This window comes from Polypterus senegalus, chromosome 5, assembly GCF_016835505.1.
Source record: "Polypterus senegalus isolate Bchr_013 chromosome 5, ASM1683550v1, whole genome shotgun sequence".
NCBI classification, from domain to species: domain Eukaryota; kingdom Metazoa; phylum Chordata; class Cladistia; order Polypteriformes; family Polypteridae; genus Polypterus; species Polypterus senegalus.
The window spans coordinates 717,811-736,966 of NC_053158.1; positions in this window are offsets into that span (position 1 = coordinate 717,811).

Here is a 19,156-nt window from a genome sequence, read left to right on the forward strand (position 1 = left end):
CAGAGTTTCAAGTGTGTTATTGAGAATAAAGTTTTAACAGGAAAGTTATTTATATATTTTAATGTTTAATTCAGCTTCTACTAGATTTTAATATGATAATGCTGATAATTCTTCCTATAGTCTTTCTTTTGAAATGTGCCACAAAACATGAACAAATTAGATTTACAGAACTACTTTATTTTTCATGAGAGCATTACGGTGGCACAATACAGTAGTTTGGCATCAATACCTCATGGAGCCAATATGCTGGGTTTAAATCGTGGACCTGGTGGCTACCTGGATGGTGTCTGAATGTTCTCCCCATACCTCTTTGGGGTATCTTTGTTTTGGGGTGATTGGCAGTTCTCAGGCTCTGCAGTGGACCTGCACCCCACCCAGCTGTGGTACCTGATACTGCTGCTTTAGTCACCCCATGAGCCTAAATTGGATTAAAGGGGTTTGAGTAACTTAGATTTGTGATTCAGTCAATGGAGGCATGGGTGCCACTTCCACTTAGCACTGGGCCACCCATCCCTGAGGTGCCTGGGTTGCTCATTTCTCAGTCTGTGAACTTTGCTCTGTCAGTCTTCCATCAACCCCATAATACAGCTACAATGTACTGCCAATTTCCTAAACGAGAGACGTTATATGAAATAATCTCCCCCATTGTCTGGACAGGTGGAGGCTCTGCCACCCGCACTCGTAACCGCCTCATCTCCCCTCTACACCACCACGTACGTTTATGACGGGCTGCCAAGCGCAGCCGTTTAAATCCAGCAGCTGAGTCCGATTAATGGCTTCTATTACTGATAAGGCGATCCGGAACTGACCATTAAAATGATTCGACGGCACCGATGAGATAAAAAGATGCGACAATACGGAATGATAACGACATGTGACGACAAGCTGAGCGGCTAACGGCCATCTTGAGCGTAAGGTCGCCTCGAAGCAGCACAGCACAAAATGGATGAGCGCGCGGCAGAAAAGACAGGCTTTCCTAAGCCCCACCCCCTCCTCTCTCTCTCTCTCTCTCTCTCTCTCTCTCTCTCTCTCCCTCTGCGTTGACCGCAAGCGCACGCGCGCTAACTCAATAGCCACTAGGGCGGTGCCAAGATAGTCGAACCTCGTGATCTCATTATTTGTCTCCTCTTCATTTAAATCAGTCGGACGACCCCCAGCAGGGAACAGATCACGTGCTTGCCGCCGGCGTAGTGATGTGCGCAGTCGCAGAAAGTAAAGGTAACGCTGACGTCTCATTTTTCATTTTTTCCGAAGTCCATCCATTTTGGTGAGTCAACACTGAAGTTGTCAGAAGCGTGAAGTACAAAACAGTACCTATTCAGTCAGTTGCCTAATGTGTACTTAGGATGGAAACCGGAGTAGATCTTGTGCCCCCAGATTGTGATTTGAACCCGGGTCTCTAAGAGAGTAACACTGAAACTGTGCCACCGCGCTTTCCAATGTTCTATACGTTTAGTTCGCCTATTTCCCTTTATTCGTTGTATAAATTGATTTAATTTCAGTGTTGAAACCCGTCAAGAGAACACATCTGCGCTCATGGGGCTTCAGAAACCGCAAATTAGTTTGGAATTGACGTGAAGTTTAACGAAGCCCGCGACAGATCCTGCATGGCGCTGAGTGTAGCCGGGATGGGCGCCGCTCAAAGGCGAAAGAACAATTTGTGTGTTTATCACTTTATTTATTTCCTAAAACGCATTTGTGTATTTCTACGCATTAAAACGAAATCATATATGCTGGACATTAACACAAAATATTATTCGAAATAAATGCGCTCTGATATTTTTGCACGGTGTGTGCCTGCTTGGCTTTGAAACGTTAGTAAAATAAAAGACCTAAGCGATAGATAAAACGAGAAAGAACGGACTGAGATTAACCAGCCCTTGAGAAGCGAAGTGTCGCTCAATGTGGCCGTTCCGGTCAGGACTCGTTTGAACCTTCGTGTCATCTTCGATTTGCCTCTGAGGCCCACCAGTCCAACCTCATGGCTTATTTTTCACTTCAGTCCAAACCTCGTCAGATCAAAATGCGAAGGTGTTTATTGTGCGAACCCCTGACTTGCCATCGAAATGTTTGGAGAAGAAAATTACGACATTCACGCATTTCTCGGCAATCACTTTTAAAATGTGCTGCAAAACGGGCCATCAGGCGCTTGTCCTATTACTGCCTTAACCGAAAAAAAGAGAAAACATATTTGGACTTGTTTTAACTTCATACTTTTAGTATTGTTCATTTTTACAGAGAAACCTAATTACGTGAAAGTGTTGACAAGACATATCGTTACCAGTAAGGAGACTGTGGAAGATTGTGGGTTCGCTTCCCGGTTCCTCCCTGTGTGGATAGCGCTTTGAGTACTGAGAAAAGCGCTATATAAATGCAATGATTTATTATTATTATTATATACAGAAACGTCATGAAAGAAAGTTCGAGAAAAGAGAAAAAAGCTACGAAGAAATTGGAGTCATTATTGTTAAAAAATAGTTGTAGTAGTATTAGTTTATTTTATTTCACGTAATTATATTTATTCTGCACAATTATATTTTATTTTATATAAAAAATATAATCAGATATAGTTTTATTATCAGTGCTCTCTAAAATTAAATGTACTGTTACGCATAACAACTACAGGCCAAGGCGAGGCAGTGCATGAAAACCTGCACGCTCAACTTACATATACACATTATTATTATTATTATTATTATTATTATTATTATTATTATTATTATTAAATTCAGTCTGCTGGTGAATGCACGAAGAATCACCGGACAGGCAGCGTTCTGTTCCTTTGATGGCGGCTCCGCCGTTTGCTTCCCGACCGTCGCCTTTCTTGAGGACACGAGGGACTAAAAGACAAAGGGGGGCTCACGAGATGGCCGATCTGCGTGGCCAACAGACATGTCAGCCTGTAATGAATTGAAAGCGAAGAATGCAGGAAATAAAGCGGGCGATGCGCGCAGACTCGGGGAGCCTTCGGATGTCTCGGGTGATGCCTGCCAGTCGCTTAAAGCCCATCATGCCCTGACCCGCTACATTTGTGCCCCGCGCGTTCGCACGTTAGAATAGTCACGACAAGAAGAGGCCATTCAGCCCAACAAAGCTCGCCAGTCGTCTCCAATCCGTTCTTCTAAAATAACATCAAGACGAGGACTGGCATTGCTATTGGCATTTTGAGGGTGGCATCGGTGCAAATGTCGATGTACCCACCTTTTGCGGTTCAGTTAAACTGCATTTAATTTGCTTTTTGGCATTTTTTGTATTTAGAATGGAAAATAATAGTCCAAAATATTGCCTAATTTTGACAATTTCTCCACTCTTAAGATGCTAAATTTTCTAATTAAAAAAATCTCAGTCATTTAGTCACTCATCTTCCAACCCGTTGTAGTCTAACACAGGGTCACGGGGGTCTGCTGGAGCCAATCCCAGCCAGCAGAGGGCGCAAGGCTGGACTGTGGGAGGAAACCGGAGCACCCGGTGGAACAAGCAAACTCCACGCAGGGAGGACCTGGGAAGTGAACACAGGTCTCCTTACTACTGCGCCACCGTGCTGCCCATTAAAAAAATGTGTTTTTATTAAAAAAATTTGACTACTGCGTTTGAGAAAATCAATTGAAAAGCACTGTTTTGTAATCCAGATATGGAAACTGACAATTGCAAAAAATAATAAACTTATTATATAAATGTCTGCCTGTTAATTTATGTGATTTATTGACAGTAAATGGCCGCATAAACAAAAGCTGTGTCGTGCGCCTGCACCTTATATACAGAATACAATGGCTGATACAGCGCGTTGTCGCACCCACCACAGTATCCTAGCTTAGAACCCGAGTGCATCCGTGCGACGGGTGACACCTCAGCACCACATGTCCATTAAAAATGTATTTATAGGTGAGTTGTTAGGAATACACTGAATATTAGAAGCGCCCTTTATTTTTAAATTACGTTGGTTAAATTTCGGTAAATGTTTGTGGGAGCAGCTGAGCGCGGAAAGCGTCCGTCTGCGGACTGAGGGCCCACCGGCTGAAAGGAGCCAATCAGGTGAACCCGTCAGTGCGTCAATGCATGTCACGATTAAGAGCAAATATGAAAGTCCAAATCACATTATTAGCAATTATTAGATCAGAATGTATATTCAAACGCAGATCCCTCAGAAGCCAATGGCCCCATTTAAATCCCAAGTGTTTTGGCTTTTGAAAATAAAAATCCTGTTTACCAAGTAAATAATACCATTTCTTGATTACGTCACGCAGTTTGTTTATTTATTTCTTTATATCTTTGAATGTTTTGTTTTAGATCTGCCGTTTTCCCTTCACAGTATTTTCTTATCATTCACGTCCCTGACATTTTTTTCCTGTTTAGTGTCAAACCATTTTAAACAAATCTATGACTCAGATGAAACAGATAAATAGATGTTATTTATTTTTTAACACTTTATTGTATCAAATAATATCAACTTTTGCATAGATAAACAGATCATTTTTTTATTTTTAAAACGTGTTTATTGAATCAAATATTAACGTTTACATGGACAAATAGATAATGAAATGCAGTATATAATAGATGTTTTTTTATTTTTAAAATTTGTTTCTTGTATCGAATAATAGAAAGTTTTCCTTAGATAGACGGACAGACAAACAGATAGATGGATAATGCATTATATGTATTATTTTTATTTTAGTACTTCCTTTGTCAAACGAAAGTACAGTAGAAATAGTTATACATCACGTTAAACCTAAGAAACAAAACTGAAAATCATCTGAAACCAACAAATGAAAATAAAACTTGACATCATTCGATAAGAGGAAGACCCCCACCTTCCTCAGCTGTCCCTTTTTGTCCCAAACTCCACCCCTTTAGCCACAGGGCACAGCGCTTCCTCAACACGTTTTAATCTGCCTTTAGCTTAACCGTAAAACATCAGAAGTTCATGCAGGCTAATAGATTTTACTAAATTTACAAATCAGCCTGCCCAAGAAAAATATGTGCAATGAAACATTCTTGATCTCATAAGAAATTGCAGAAATTTCCCCTTAAAGCAAACAGACGGACAGACATACAGACAGATGTGCTCCCTGAAGGCACGAGGCGCCATGAGGTCTCCGTGGTGTCAGCGCGGTGGCTTTGCTTGCGGTTTCATCTTCTTCTCCATTTTTAGCCTCGTTTCACGGGTGGAATTTTTTATGTCACAAATTACTAAGCTAAGTCCCGTCGATTATAATGCGCCAAGCAGTTTTACTTGTTGCATGGAGACGGTTTATTTATTTAATTTGTTGTTTCTTTGTTTGTTTGTCGATTTATCGATTTATTTATTGTGTTTATATTTGACTGTTTTTTCTAAAATGTGTATTTACGTGCTAATTTTCATTTTGCCTTTCCAGGTTTTCTGGTCCTTTACACCTTTCACTGCTTACCACTGAGCCCCTCAGTCAGTGGGCCTATCACTCTTACCCTGCAGGGGGTCTTCTCTGTCATTTTATGGTTTTAAGACACCTTTAAGGGGTCAAGCTTCGACACCCACTAGAAAAGGCGGTTTGGAAAGACGGGATGAGATTAAGAGAGAAAACTCCATAGGAAAATTAACAGGAAAAACAACAAATGAGATTTAGGTTTTTAAAGCTAGCAAAACATATAAATACAGTATATGTCAAAAATCTGATCAATGTAAAGCTGAAGGACTTACCAGCCACCTTATTGGACAGAGCTGAGGCAGTTTGTCATTTTTATTTCTTAGTTCTTGTAAAGGAAATTTCCAGCCTTGGTAAATCTTTGTTAAATAAACCAAATTAAAAAAAAGCAAATTTTAAAAGTGGACACTGCAAAATGATATTCCAAATTAACGACTCGTCTAATATTCACAAAGGTGAGGACAAATTTACATCTGCTCTGTGCTTTTTCATCTGCCATATTAGATAGGACTTTATTTGTGCTTATTTTAAAATATTATTATATTTGTGAATATTATAAAAAAGATAAACATGTCAATCAAAGACATGATAAATAAAAAGGCACTATAAACAACATTAAGTATTAGTATTAGTGCTGTCACATGTTCAGAATGTAGTGAAATTCTTACGTCCATTTCTGACCAACTCACCAAGATAGAGTGAAAGGCACTATATAATAGATAGATAGATAGATAGAAATGAAAGGCGCTATATTAGATAGATAGATAGATAGATAGATAGATAGATAGATAGATAGATAGGGCCTTTATTTTATATTATTTAGATTTAAGATTAAGAGGTGACATGATTGAAGTGTTTAAAATTATGAAGTGAATCAGTCCAGTGGATCGAGACTTGTATTTTAAAATGAGTTCAACAAGAACACGGGTACACAGTTGGAAACTTGTGAAGGTGAAATTTCACAGAAACATTACGAAGTTTTTCTTTACACAAAGAACGATAGACACTTGGAATAAGCGACCAAGTAGTGTGGTGGACAGTAAGACGTTAGGGACTTTCAAAACTCAACTTGATGATTTCTTGGAAGAAATAAGTGGATAGGACTGGCGAGCTTTGTTGGGCTGAATGGCCTGATCTCGTCTCGAGTGTCCTAATGTTCTAATTTGTCCCATGGAGAAATTCTGGCATTTAACAGACGCTTAATAATAATAATAATAATTTGAAACTTCTGACTTGGCTAAAGATAAAAAGGGCAGTAACAATTATAAATCAATTCCATAAATATTTAGAGCAATATTTTTGACTGTTGTCACCATAAAATGTATATTAAGAATGAAATGTAGTAAAACCCATATTCGTATTTAAGAAGCCAATAGTAACCTTTGCAAATGTGCTTTATTTAAATTGAAATAATCGGAATTCGCTTTAGTTAGCCTCTCCATGTGTTGTAAAGCCACTGTGTTCACATCCCGTTGTGTTTTATGTGTTGGTTTCTTCCGTTTAGGTAGTGACTCTGACAAGAGCCTTTAATAAACGGAGCTGCAGGCGGCATCTCAAGACCACCGAGTGTACTGCGCACTCCTCTCGCTCTGGTTGCGCTGCAGTCCCCGCTGGATGGCCAGGCTCCGCGCGTCTCGTTGGCTTTATTTCTTTCTGTTTTAGATTACACAGGTTCAAAAATGGATGGGTAAGTGAAGATCGCTTCACAAAAGTGAACTGAGTGAGTTTTTGACTTTGACTGAACTGCCGATAACACATTGGAGGCGACAACGAAGGAACTGCAGCCATGAAAGTCAGCTTATGACGGCGTTGTGTCTGATGCTGTTTCGGGTGACTGTCTTTATACAAAAAGACGCCTGGGTGTTACTCTTTAAAAAAAAACAAAAAAACAGAAGATTCATCGATATGTAATTAAAATTCAACGTTTTAGCATTCCTTGGACTTAACGATTCAGGATATGAGATTCAGAAAGATTTTATTACGGATACAACAGCTGAAACGAATGAAGTCGAGTGGCGTGTGTTCGGCTGCCCTGTCCCCACAGCTTGTTCTCGGGCTGACATCTCGCTGTCATTATTGTCCTACCTGCTCGTGCTCGCTTAGGGATGCCGGGTCCGTTGGCCGGTTAGTTCGATATGTGTGGGTAGAAAGTGAAGAAGCGCAGAGCCCTCAAAGACTCGCCTGGAGGTGTAGTTCACACCGCCGTTAACGGACAAAAATAATCTGCGGGAGGCGAAGGCCTTGGAAGGTGATGGTGGGGGTTCACTCGAAGGAAGGTGATGGTGGGGGTTCACTCGAACTAAATGAAAACCGAAACTGCGCAGGTGGCAACATCGGTGGTAAGAGAGGGCCCCCCGTCCTCCAAAGAAAGAAAGAATGAAAGAAAGAAAGAAGTTGTAAGACTCCTCTCGTCACTGTTATCTCTAAAATTTTAGCCCACCTCACAAGTGCCGTCTGTTGGAATCAGAGTTCGATTACTTCAGAAGTTACGTTGCTGAAATGTGTGCCATACAGAAAATCATCAAAATCAATAATAACAATAATAATAGTAATAATGTTCGCTGGAGAAAACTGGAAAGAATGATGATAAACCATTTTATTGATAACAGTCAAGTTCACCTTACAAAATCAACAACAATAAAAAGATCGATGTGAAAACGATCTGTAAAATACGTTTGAGGAAGATTAGGGTTTTAACTATTAATAGTGTCATTTTAAAGTGCATTCGGCGGGACGCAGTGACACGAGTGACACTTGTGTATGCAGTAGTGTCTCGGCTATCAAGTGGCACTTCTGTGAGCTTTGGTGGCTCATGGCGGTGGTCGTGGTCAGCGGCCAGCGAACTTCAACCTATGCAAATCAAACTGCCGAAGTAAACTCGGGGCGGAGCTCACTGGGCTCCACGCAACCAATGAGGTTCGCCCATTGTGAGGCTGTCTAGGCAAAGGGAGGTAAGGGGTAAACTGGGCGGGCTGCGGTCGTTCTTGAGGTCACCGAGTAACGAATGGCACTGAAAAAGTGAAAAAAATCGTGAAGGTCACGAGAACGAGACGGCGTACGTCGGGGGCTGAATGGCCGAATGAATCACCAGAGCAGCACTCAGGGTCTTCTCTATGGCTACAACAATGGAGCAGTATAGCAGTCAGGGATGTCAATAGTTTCAGTTTATTTATTTTCTTACTGTAAAATGAATGCACTGTAAAACATTGACTGTTAATTTTCAGTTAGTTACTGGCTACTGATTGCATTGCTTTCATGATATTTTTACTGCACGCTCTCTTAAAAATGCTGGTTCTTTAATGGCACTTTATTAATTCTTTACTGCATTGTTTAATTCTTCATTTCCTGGCAAAGTACCGTTTCATTTTGGGCGGGTTCCTTGCATTTGAAATCGATTATTTGTGCTTTGAAAAACTTCCTAATATTTAGAAAAAAAAAATGTATGGAGTGACTAGGAGAACAACAGATTAAGAAGACCTGCAGTTCCCCGCCTGAGTCACTGGACGTGTGCAGCGCGAGTTTTAATTTCACTTTGTTATGTTCTGTTCATCCGAAGATATGTTACATTGATTTTGTAGCCCAAGATTAATTTCGGTATTAAGACCAGGGTTAGATAATCATTCTGTTTTAGTTGGGTGTTTTGTTTCTTTAAGAAGCGGTGCGGGCTTACAGGAGTTAATGAGAACCAGGAAGTAATGCAAGTGGGTGCGTGGACTGATAAAGTAGGAGAAACACGCGAGTTACTTTAACATGTCCGTCTTTAAGTGTCATGTTATAATGTGGAAATGTATAACTTGGAAACTGAACGTTGTTTATACACCATAACGGAGTGGATAACTGCGAATCGCCGAGGACCGGAGCCGCGTACAGGCGCACGTTGCTTCGCCCTTTTAAAAGCCTGAGCCTCCGGTATTTCACACATTCCGTTCGTGATTATTGGATGAAGCCCGTTACGGATCTCAATAAATGAAAGGTTCTGCGTGTAACCTTCACGTGGTCTGGTCTTTTGGGACTCGAACGTGGCTCCCCTCTGTCGTCGCTCTAAGGACCGCTCTGTCACTTTGACTTTTAAGAGAGTGTCACGTTACTGGTCTGTTACATCCAAACAGGGCCGCTGCTGGCCAAATGGGTGCCCTAAGCAGAAATTTACTTTTGTGCCCCCTACCCCAACTATTACGGAAGTAAAAATGAAATAATAAAAAACACCTATTATAAGGGCCAAAACAGAACTTTATTCAAATAAAAGTAAATACATGAGGGCGCGCGTCATCACGTGTGCTTAGCCTACTCTGCGTTCACCGTATGCAATATGCAATATATACGTTTATATTTTTGTTGATTTGAATATGTATATTATTAATATTAATTTATTATTACAATATATAAAAACGTTTTTTTGAGCAGCTGGGATGGTGCCCCCCTGGGAGTTGGTGCCCTACGCAGACTGCGTACTCAGCGTATAGGGAGCGGCGGTACTGCATCCAAAACAGAACCCTGCGCTGCAGTAAAGTGGGCCACAGCATGGACGGGACGTGTCGTGTCGGGTCGCCTCTGCTGAATTACAGTCATTTCCTGATTTTCTAAGTCTTAACTGTAATTGTAATGCCATGCAGGAGCCAGTCATTTACTGACAGTTTACTCCATTTTAGCTAAAAGACGTTGCGGTAAAATCGTGTTTGTAACCAGATCGTTAAAAGAGCTGCCAGTCATTTTGCCATTAGACATACAATTATTTTATTGTAAAGATGTTATTTCAACAGTACAAAATACAAACTACCGAGCAACTTTAAATTGTTTAAATGTCCCACCACGTACATCATCACTCAGCCGCCGCGACTGGACCAAGTCCCGCTCCTTTACTGATATCCTTGTTGAAAGACATTCATATTTCCATATTCACTTTACATCCATTGATTATCCAACCCGCTGTATCCTAACACAGGGTCACGGGGGTGTGCTGGAGCCAATCCCAGCCAACACAGGGCACAAGGCAGGACTCAACCCCCGGGCAGGGTGCCAGCCTACCGCAGTTCACTCTACATACCTCAAATCATTCTTTTGCCATAATATATGACTAACGTCCATTTTACAAATGTTTATCATTGCTTATTCAACAATTCCCAGTGAATGCCCCGTTTCCCATTCCCAGCTCCACAGACCCGCCCAGCTCTCCTTCCCCAGCAGCTGCGAGTCTTCACTTCTCGTGTCTCCCTTCACTTTCCCTTCCAGCTCCTTTTTCAAACTCTGTTGTCCCCGCTGCACATCTCTCGTCACATGCACTTCACTTTTTCAGAGTACGCCTGACATGCCATATCCTCTTCTTTGCCAGACTGGCACTCATCCACACTGGGAAGGCTTTCCTTGAGCTCCTGCCATTCCCTGCTACAACAACAACATTTATTTCTGCAGCACATTTTCATACAAACAATGGAGCACAAACAGGAGGTCAAAGAGAAAAAGAAAAACAAATAAGATTAGGCGATAATATGAAAGAATTAGTAACAAAGGGAGAAGAAAAAAGAACCTAAACAATCAGTCAAGCAGAAAAATATTAAGTAGGAGAGCAGCATCCTCATATTCAGTGTCATGATGTAAGTCGATGAGCCCGGTGATAAAGTCAGATGGCCGGGAGCAGAAAAAATCAAAATCTAAATAAACTCCAGTTAGGCTGGAGAAAAACAAATCTGGGCAGCACGGTGGCGCAGTGGGTAGCGCTGCTGCCTCGCACTTAGGAGACCCGTCTGGGTTCACTTCCGGTCCTCCCTGCGTGGAGTTTGCATGTTCTCCTCGTGTCGCGGGTTTCCTCCCACAGTCCAAAGACATGCAGGTTCGGTGCATTGGCGATTCTAAATTGTGCTTAGTGTGTGTGTGCCCTGCGGTGGGCTGGCACCCTGCCCGGACATTGTTTCCTGCCTTGCACCCTGTGTTGGCTGGGATTGGTTCCAGCAGACCCCTGTAACCCTGTAGTTAGGATATAGCAGGTTGGATAATGGATGGAAAAAAAAAAATCTGCAGAGCTTCAAGGGGGTCAAAATACCACCTGCCCACCCCCACTGGGCATTCTACCTAACATGAATGTTCTGAAGTAATTCAAGCTTCACATGACAGGATTTCATGAAGTTGGTCTCATGGACAGCTGGAGTGCCCATCTTCGTTCCATCATCACAGGGGGCTGCATGGTGACTTGATCAGATGGTGGTGGCATACGTGGCATAGATCCAGAAAGGACAACAGAGAAAAGTGGAGATTAGTAATGAAGGAAATGATAATTCTATGCCAATATCAGGATTACAACAAAACCACATTAAAATAATGTTTAGCAGTTTTTAAAAATGCTCCAGAGTATTATAGCCTGATACATTTCTGTTGGTAAAGTATTCCAGATTTGAGGTGCATGACAGCAAATGGCCGCCACACCACTTCTTTTCAGGGTGGCTCTTAAAATTATAAGCAGACCACCATTAGAAGAGCTAAGGCTATATGACTTGGAGTGTAGGGGGACAGGCACTCCAAAATATAGGACGGCTGAGATTATTGAAGGCTTTGTAAACCGTTAGTAGTTAACTCTGCGGTGGGCTGGCACCCTGCCCGGGGTTTGGTTCCTGCCTTGCGCCCTGTGTTGGCTGGGATTGGCTCCAGCAGACCCCGTAACCCTGTAGTTAGGATATAGCGGGTTGGATAATGGATGGATGTATAGTAGTGAACTGTTAAAGTCTATTCTAAATAAGACGGGTAAGCAGTGTAATGACGCCAAGGCTGGTGTGATGGCTCAGATTGTCTGTTTCTAGTTCAGACTCTCACTGCTGCCTTCTTCACTAACTGCGGTCAACTGACGTCTTTCTGAGGTGGTCCTGTTAGGAGGGCATTACATTAATCTAGCTGACTAAAAATAAAAGAGTGAACCCATTTTTCAGCACCTTGTCTTATATATAAACGTCTAGGCGTGGAAGTGTGTCTGTCTGTCTGTCCGGCCCAGAAGTGCCAGGCTACAAGAGCTGGCAAGGCGGCCCCAAGTTAACAAGCTGGAAGTAACAAGCTGGAAGAAGAAAGAAGTGCGAGGCTACGGCATGAAGCTGAAAGAAAGTGACTCCATCTCCGAAGTGAAACCTCAGAAGAAAGACAAACGAGAGAGAAACTCGCTTAGCCGCTGATAGACGAGGGGGGCGAGCACATCGGCAAAGATGAAAACCACCGACTCTGCATTTGTACTTTTTTTTCTGACCATTTCAATGGTTTCTAGGAGCCCGGGCTCTTTACAGCACAGCTAGTAAAGTTATAATCAATTTAACTTTTAATATTCCTTAAGTGAAAAGATGCAGTCCTCACAACCTGGTTAATTGAAAGTGTGGGTGAGAGTCAGTGATCACCCCTAAATTCTTCACGGCCATCTTGACTTTTAAACCTAAGGGATCAAGTTGATTTCTAATGCCCTTGCTATGTCCATGTTTGCCAATCATTAAGATTTCTGTTTTCTTCTTCTTTAGTTTAAGAAAGTTACTGCTCACCCAGTCGAAATACTAATAAGACATTGGGATGCGGGAGCCAAGAGCGTCGGGGTCATCAGGGGCTACCGATAAGTAAAGCTCTGGTAGCTCACTTTGTGTTTGAGATCATTTGGCCTACTGGACCCTCACCTCTCAAAATTAAATCATAAGACACATCAACCACATCTTCTACCTTTTCCAATAATCCTCCCACACACTCCTTGTGCCCAGCTGCTTTCCCAACAAATATGCATGCAATGGTCCCCACCTGCATGGCACAGCCTGGCCTTGGATGTTTCCCCGTCTGTGTCTGAACATCTTCTCGCCACAACATCACCCAGTTGACGTTGTTTTAGACGACTTCATGTTGAACCAGTGATGCAGTTTCAGAGTTAAGCACAATTATTTCATGTGATATGTGACCCTGTGTTAGGATGTAGCAGGTTTGATAATGACTGGCTGACTGGTGGAAAGTTAAAGGCTACGTTTGTGATGTTGAGTTTGCTGCCAGTGCACCAGTTCATCAAAAAAAAAAGAAACACAAAACCCACCACCGTAAATCAGCTCGATAAAGACAAAGCAGCCATCGGCACACACACAGGACACGAGTCTGCTGGCCCGCTTTATGTTTGTGTGTCGCAGAATCTAAAGGTGACAGGGGACAGTGGTGCAGCAAAGGGGCGTTCCTTATGCAAATAGACCAACTTATGCAAATTGAGTGTTCTGTGCATGCCATTATGACTTTACAGCAATATATCATTGCACCTTGAAACGATTAATTGATACTAACACAGCTTAAATCTAACTTTATGTCTATTTTTAAAGTTATTGTTTTAACTTTGATTGTATAAGTCTTTTGACTGTATAAATACAAGTTAATCTAATGTATTTTTGTAGGATTGTTTCACACCTTTTCCTCCAAATTTACTCTGATCTCCTCCTGTCCACCTCACTATCTGGTCACTCACCCCTCGTGTCCTGGGGCGGACTGGCCATTAAGGCATATACGGTATATTATATAGAACTATAGAAATCGCAGTACCGGACAGAAAATGCTTAGTAGTTTAGAAAATTAATTTTAATGTCAAACAGTAACCAGCACATAAAATGTATTTATGAAGCGGCCAGCCGATGACCAGACCAGAGTCCGCGGTCCACCAGGCATCATTACGTCATCAAGTTGTTTTAAAACACAGCGTTTGGTCAAAACTGCCTTTGGCTGATTTCTGTTTCGATGCCGCTACATTTCGGTTAGCTTATACATTATTGCTGTTTATTTTAGTATTGAAATTCTTCGGTACTAATAATTAGTGTAGATTATATTTTATGTATTTTATTGTTCTCTGCTCGTCGGCGCGAGCGATAATTAGTGGTTTTCCGCTGCGATGAAATAAAGCGCAGGATAGGACTTTTTTATAGTAGGACGGACCATTTCTAGTTTATCGTTAAGTTAATGGACCATTTCAATCATGTGAGGTTTTATTGTAACCTCGGTTATCATTTATTTATTCCAAGCCTGCAGGTACTGGCACTTGGACATGACATTTGACATTTGACGTGTACTCTAATGACGTGTAAGCCGTGTTACTACATTTTTATTTTTCATTCAATTTTATTTCTAAGCCTTTCGTCAAATTTTAAATTGTGTGCCTAAACCACGGTGTACACATTAAGTTTAGAAACAGTTTAAATAGAGTTCATATCATAGGCTCATGGCAAGTAGCGAGTCGCGTACGCATCACAAATTTTTAAAAAATGACAATGACTAACGGGCCGAGTGGGTCGACCTCTTCACCTCACTCGTTGAAGGATGCCCGGGCCGTTATGGAGACCCAGTCCGCTCCTGCTCGTGCCTGTGTTTCTCTGTGTGAACGAAACCGTTCACTTCATTCACGAGGCTATCAAAGAGGTCCCCATCAGCGACCCTGTGGCCAGGAAGTCACTTTTAAGTGTCGTTTTAACGCACATTTGAGTGATGAACGTGTGAAGTTGCACGAACTGAAAATGTCCCACAATGCAATGCAGAGCCGTCCAAATGCAAATTTACAGTCAGATGATGGCTAAGCTGCTGTGATTACACCATGCAGTTTCCTAACTGCTGTGAAGGTGGTGACATTTGACGGTGTGGATTCTTCTTTTTGTTTTCATTTGTGTTGTAACCTTTAAGGAGAATAAAAGTTTCTTTTATTATTTCAACAATCCACGTTGTCCTTTTTTCGTCCTCAATCCACGTGGAAGGTCACTATAATTATATGCAATATGTACAATATGCATTTGCAAATATTATATAGTTATACACACTGTTCGTTATGTCACAACATGTATTCTTATATTTGACTGGTCTTCAGTTTTATAGCCTGGCCCTGAATTGACTGGTGTGAGTGACAATGACAAACTGCGACGAGCAAGGCCAGCTAAGTGTGAGGACGCCCGGTGCCCAAGCTGCTCCGGTATGATGATCCTTGAGGTGGTAGGCGGCAGAGCTAAGTTCTTGGACCGCTGAAGATGGGCTTGTTGCCTGAATTGCGACGTAACTGCGAGTTGTCATCTCATTGCTTTATATTGAATAAAGTAATCGGCTCGGTAAAAAAAAGGCATGTGGAGGTCGCTGTTTATTTGGAGAGACACGAAACGGCAATAAATACATACATGCATACATAAAAGAGAGACCACCTTGAGCCAATGTTGTTTTAGCACGAATTGAGCCACACACGGACAGCGCGCTCCAGCCTGTCGCGGAAGCGAGCAGATCGGGGCGGGGCCCAGTGACGTCACAAGCGCGAGTTTCGTGCGCGCCGCCGCTGGTATTCGAGTTTTGCTTTTCTTCCACTGCGGCCTCGAGGTGAGTGCGCGAGTGATCGGGATGAGCGTCTGTATCCGATTGTCCCGCGATGGACCGGCATCCCGCCCGGGCTGAATTTCTGCCCTTTGTGGCCTGGACTGACTTCGCCTGGAGTAGGCCATGTTTGTAAATGTGGGTGTCGCGTGTGCCATTAAAAATGACCCCACAGCGCTTTGCTTTCGTACAGGTGTCAGATATTCAGGTCTGTTCTTACTGTTGACTCTTTCTTCTTTCTCTTCATATGGCAGCTTTTCTTTTCTTTTTCTGTGTTTTTGCCCTCCCACTGTGCAGCGGACCGGAGTTCATTACTTTTACTTTGCAGGCGCAGTCCCGAGCTGGTGGGCTCCTCCTGACTCTATGATACTCTGTCCTTTTGTTTTCTTTGTATTTATTTCATTTATTGGCGGCAGACAAAAGAAATGTTAGTCAAGACTCTGAACGCCGCCGTTTGAAAGTAAATTCAAACATCAGCTTCAAATAAACTGGAATTAAAGCCGAAGTGGAGATTCACCCAGCAACAACAATTGGCTTCGAAGTCAGAAATTGGTGGGAATAAAATGCGCAATGGCAGCCAGTGCCTAATTTAATCACTTAACATCGCAGACAAAATTACTGAAATAAATTATTTGTTAAATGCAACACTAAATAAATAAAATCACATTGAGATGGCATTATAAACTGTGCCGTAGGACACATCTTTTTGTTGCTCATTTCTAATTAGTTCCTCATTTATTTCTTCCAGTGGCACCACACTCAAAGTGACATATTAAAAGTGTCGTTGTCACCTGTCCACGTTGAGTGGGTGGGCTCTAGTGAGTTCTGTGTTTTCATTGATTTGGTGATCTTTTGCTATCACATTTTAGGCAGGCAGTTCAGATTGGAACTCCGGAGTGGATGATTGGGCGAGGAGCAGGTGACTCCGCCTCCTAGGGGGAACCGCCCCCAAAACACAAGAACATAACAGAAGGTAGAGCGACACCTAAAAACAAAATAATCAACTCTGTTAACACACAAGAGTGCAAAATAGACACATAAACGAGACACTTGAACCCCAGCCATCGGACCCGGGATGAAATACAACAGTCCCAGCTCTCAGTGTGTGCTTTACGTGCCTTGGGAGTCCTGAGTGTCTCAGCTTGGGTCAGAGAACAGGATAGCATGCACAGAAGCTAAAAAAATCACAACATAAAAGTATGGGGGTGTAGTAAATAACAAAACAAGAAATAAAAATACAGTAAAGCATCAATAATGAACAGATAGAGACATGAAAGAGGAAGTGGAATGTAAGCCGAGGGGGAACTTTGGCCTAAAGAAAACACAATGACGTTAATGACGTGACTGGATTGTTCACATGACACTGCTCGGAGAGAGATGCTGAAACAATGAAGACATTTAAAATTCAAACTATGGAAATGAGACCCTCAACATAAAAAAACAAACGATAAACTGAATAAAATGATACTCCTAAAACAACCCCAAATACAACACCCAGACATCAGGATGAAGTGGCACCAGAGCTGCTCCTCAGTCAGACGAGGAGGAAGAGGAGGCTTTGCCATTTTGCTTCACCCCTCCACCATCACCACCTGTGTATCTTGTGTCCTTCTTAACCCTTATCTGCACTGTACAGGTGTCATTCTGGGTGCAGGGTCTGCTCCACCCTGTACTGAAATATCTACTCAGATCGGGGTTTCAAATTCCACCATCCCAGCTTAAAGGAATGGGGACAAAATAAAACAAAAAAAGGTCCAGCCGTCCATCTCGGGGTGGGGTGGGGTTTGGTTTGGTCTCTGGGGTGATGGGGTCTATGGGGACACAGAGGTCAGAAAACAGCAGAAGAAGGGACAGAGTCCACCAAGTTAGTGACTGGGGTGGGCCGCCAGCCAGCCCTGCAGATTCCAGCAAGTCCAACAAAGGCCTTTTGTTTGATGAAGTGTGCCGGTGGGCCTCAGCTCAGGCCAGCTTCAAATCTATGATCTCATTGTTTATTGAGCTCATTCTTGTTCCATTTATTGAAAGGCACAGCAAGGAGAGAAGAAATTTACAAAAATTGTCTTCATTGAAGTCACTTTGTCCTGTGGCGTCTCATCTATTCGTTGTATCTAAATATTGATAATTAACAAAGAGCACTGGCCGTTTGGACTTGAAAATTCTCCACACGGAGAGAAGGGGTGGAGCCTGTGGGAAAGTAAGGTTGAGAGAGAAGGGGAGGGGCTGTGAGAAGGGGTGGGGCCTGGGGAAGCAAGGATGAGAGAGAAGGGGTGGAGCCTGAGAAGACCTGCAAAGAGGTTATGTGTGTGTGTGTGTGTGTATGTGAGAGAGACAGAGATTACTGAGCATTTAGAAACCACAACTTACATGGAGAAGGATCCGGACGTGCATCAGCTCATGGAGTAGAAGAACGTGAGGGTACATGGTGTTCCCTCTGACCCAAAATGGAAGTCACTTAATAAGCACAGAACAGGGAGCAGGCCTCCAAAAATCCGCACAGATGGCCAAACTAATCCTACTTCTGGGCCTCACCCGCAGGGAGCCTAACCCCAAACTTAACTGGCAGGCTTTCGTGCCTGAACTGGTCCAAAATGGGGCTTAGGCTTTAAAAGTTCAAAAAATTCAAGAATGGGAAAGAGGGTAACTGTTTAACCGTGTATTGAATGAAGAAGCCAACCGAGGACCTGTGAGGCGTTTGTTTCTCACACTCCACTCTCTGATGCCCTTCTCCTCTTGGCCATCTTTTCTATTCTGGTTAAATCCAGAGTGCTGCCCTCTCTCAAGACAAAATAGACACCTTTATACGACATGCTATAGGCAGTCTGTCACATGGAATCTTTTTGACAGAGTGATAAGTGGGGTTCATTTTGGCCATTTTGTGAACCCAAAAACTGAAGGGTAGGAATGCTAGGATGCTGCCTCAGAAATGAAAGATGAACTTTTTCATGCAAAAACCAGGAGATAAGAATGGAAGCAGGACAAAAACAAGTGAAAAACAGCAACTGAAACGCAACATGAGAGGCAAGAACCGAAGTCAAAATGAGACAAGAATTCAAAACCAAGAGAGAAGCAAACAAAAGAGTAGCAATTGTACTGCAGATCTCCTCGCTGACCTTTAACCGCATTACGCCAATGAACCGGAGGTCGCAACCTCATAGGCCACACCCCTAAAAACGTGCGACTCGACCTCAACAATGGGCCTAAAATTTGGTGGTGAAGACAGTAAAAATAAATGAAACCTGATTATGAGCCCAAGAGAACAGAGCGACAGGTTTAGGCCGCGCTACTGCAATGACAAAGGTTTCTCTAATAACGGCAACTAAAGATAAGCTAAGGACACTGCAGGAACGACAAATCAGTCATTTGAAGCAGTAATGGCCATTAGATTCACAAGTGATGTCTTCTTCTCGGTATTTTGACATCAATTTACCAGAATCGCT